This window comes from Zootoca vivipara, chromosome 7 (genome assembly GCF_965207765.1).
Source record: "Zootoca vivipara chromosome 7, rZooViv2.hap1.1, whole genome shotgun sequence".
In the NCBI taxonomy this organism is placed as follows: Eukaryota; Metazoa; Chordata; class Lepidosauria; order Squamata; family Lacertidae; genus Zootoca; species Zootoca vivipara.
In genome coordinates this window covers 38,475,399-38,478,735 of record NC_142590.1, presented here as the reverse complement: position 1 = coordinate 38,478,735, position 3,337 = coordinate 38,475,399, and positions in this window count along the sequence as shown.

Genomic DNA, 3,337 nt, shown 5'->3' with positions numbered 1-3,337 from the left:
CCTTACACAACCCAAGCCTACAATGGAGGGGTTCACAGCATTAGCGTCTCAAAAGGGCCTTGCTTCTCCCAAAGCTGCAGCCTTGGAGTCAAGCATTGTGCTCAGTCTCTCTGGCTTTCCAGCCTGCAACTTAACTTCTAGGTCACATTATACACACTTTCAAGTCTAATCTCTGGTTTTTGTCTTTCTTACTAGTATCTAAGTAGGAAAGGAGGGGGCCCACCCATTTGTCACCTGGCACAAAACCCCTTTTCTTGGTTCTCTTAACGGCCCATCACCTAAACACAGGAAGCTACCCTGGCTTATATTTTAACACTTGCTGGGCACAGGGGTTTAACACTATCAGCCTTGATTAAATGCCGACGCTTGCTGGATCCAGAGATTATAGGAGCCTGGCACCCACAAACTCACAGCAATATAAAAGGACAAGTTACCATTCCTTGTTCCTTTTCCCCTAGTGGTGGGAAGTTCCAGAGGTAGTCTTGGGTTTCCTTTGAATGAGGCAACTCTGGAGATTGATGGTGTCTTCATAAGAATTTTATTACTTGTATCATGAAGACAAAAACATTCCTTCAGCAGGTAGTGCAGCTGCTAACCTTGCATCAGAGTGCAGCTGATACAGCCTCAGATTGCACCCCAGTTTACCTACTGCCATCTAAAACAGGGATGGGGAACACAATCTGTCTATCAGGTGATTGTACCTTCAGGTGTGAAGGGGAAAGCTCCCTTTGCAGCTGCAGCTCCTTAAGAAGACTACCTTTGCCTCCCTGGCTTGAATTCAAGGTGCAGCTGCAAAGAATGAATCAGAAATGCACTCCTGGTTTTTCCTTTGCAGCCAAGACTTGGCTCTTGTCATTATTTGGCATCTTTTAAAAGTGCCAGTTTTCCCTACCAAGGAAGAAATGAGGACCTCATGGCTTGAACTTCCCCTGCTTGATGTCATATATGACAGCATGGTAGGTATGGCTTGGCAGTCCAATTTCTGAGGCCTGGCAGGCCTGAATAGTTCCATGGGCTGCAGGTTCCAAACCACTGATCTGAACTTTCAGCCACACTACCATCACCACCAGGCTGGGACATGGTTATCATCCTTCACTGCTCCCAACAGCAGAGTGTCTAATTCAGGCATAGGCAAATTCGGCCCTCCAGATGTTTTGGGACTACAACTCCCATCATCCCTGACCACTGGTCCTGTTAGCTAGGGATGATGGGAGTTGTAGTCCCAAAACATCTGGAGGGCCTTGTTTGCCTATGCCTGGTCTAATTGCATGTGTGAGGAGATTACTTTCTCCCAGTGATTAAAACACCTGGTACTACCTGGTCATGGTTGCTGGGGAGCTCTCATGGATGGGGGTGCTAGTCTCCTCTGTGGTCCCCATGGAACCTCTGAAAAGCGGCAGTTGAAACTGCCACATCAGCTGAGGCCTGGAGAGGGACAACTGCCACTATTACCTCCCCACCCTGAAGTTCATAAGCATAGCTGCCAAGTTTTCCCTTTTCTCGCGAGGAAGCCTATTCAGCATAAGGGAAAATCCCTTTAAAAAGGGGATAACTTGGCAGCTATGTTCATAAGTCACCACTGCCTTGTAAAAGAACCTTGTTGTTGTATTATTTTTGTACCATTATCACCTTTCAGTTAGCCTGGAGGCCATGCAGAAAGGTCTTCAGGCAGCCTGATATATTATAAATATAGAAATCTTGGTGTATCATAAACATATAAAGAAGTGATTCTTTATTTGCTGCAAAACTGGCTGCAGGTTACAGCTGTTTTGCTGCCTCTCCCTTTAGCTGAAAGGCATTGGCTCCTGAAGGTTGGATGGAGGGGCTGATCCTTCCACATGTCGCAATCAAAACAAGTGGTGACAGTCCCGAAAGAGCAACTGTTGTACACCACCTCTCCCACTCCCTAAACCAGGCATCCCCAAACTTCGGCCCTCCAGATGTTTTGGACTACAATTCCCATCTTCCCCGACCACTGGTCCTGTTAGCTAAGGATCATGGGAGTTGTAGGCCAAAACATCTGGAGGACCGCAGTTTGGGGGTGCCTGCCCTAAACCTTCCCCATATTGTAGCAGGGGCCCAAAGGGCCCCAATTAAAGTAATAATGTAATTCCCTATAAATCCTGGAATATGCTTATATTAGTGAATTATGGTAACCTGTTGCTTTACAGAAACTGATGATTCAGCAAGAAGCCATCCCTACTGGGATAGAAGGTCAGCTAATACGTAAATCACAAAGAAGCAATTCATAAACTAGAACATAAATTGTTACATCCACACGTAACACAGGTTCCCATACATGCAAACTAACAATATGTAACAGGTCACTTTAAGAATCAAAGTTTAGTTAGCAACGCTTATTGCGCATGCGTATTAGATTAGGTAATGACATACGTATTAAATATGAAATGAGATAATGATGAATATTAAAATATTAAATGAGCAGGGAAATGAGATGGTGGAAGAAGATTGGAAGAAATTTAAGATTTATCTGGAAAAGAATTGTAAGATTAAAAATAGATAATAAGGGAAATGAAAGTACAAAGAGGCTGAAGAAGCATTTAGATATAATAAGAAGGGAATAAGTATAAATGTAAAATGATAATCAAGATTTCTAGATTCAAAGGACATTTTGAAATATTGGGAATGTGTGGTTAAGATGGATCAAGAAAATTTTTCATAATAAGTATGTTAGAAGAAGAAATGGTTTAAGAGATAGAGAGTGCTGTATTAGTTATAAATAGAAGCGTGGAAGGGGGGGAAGGAGGAAGTCGACAGATTAAGAATTATACTAGATATTGTTAAAGAAATGTTTTTTGTTTTTTTCTTGTTTCTTTCTGATTTTTGTCTTTTTATATTTTGTTTTCTTTTTTCTGTATTTGCCATAAAATCAATAAAAATATATTTTAAAAATAAAATATTAAATGATGTAATGCTTTATGTGATTGGTTAAATCAAAATCCTTTGTCTGAAATGTTATAAATTCCTGTCCGACCTTTGGGCGGGGTTGCAGTTTTGCGAAAAGATTCGACTGTAACCTTATTGCTTTGCAATAAACAAAACGGACTCCTAACTCCTCTTGTCTCTGAGTTTTAATTGGCTAACTCAGAAGATAAGCCATTTTTTGGCTTACAACAATATTTTTACTTTAGCGAGATAAACTGTGGAAGACTCTTATCAGCTGGACAAGGACATTGTGGTACACAACAACGTCCTTGTGTACCACATGGGATTTCTGGCACTGAACCACCACAGGTGTCTGCAGCACTGAGAAATCCTCATCAGCATATCAGGCTGTCTGAAGACCTGCTCCTCCCAGCCACTTGGAAACAGAAAG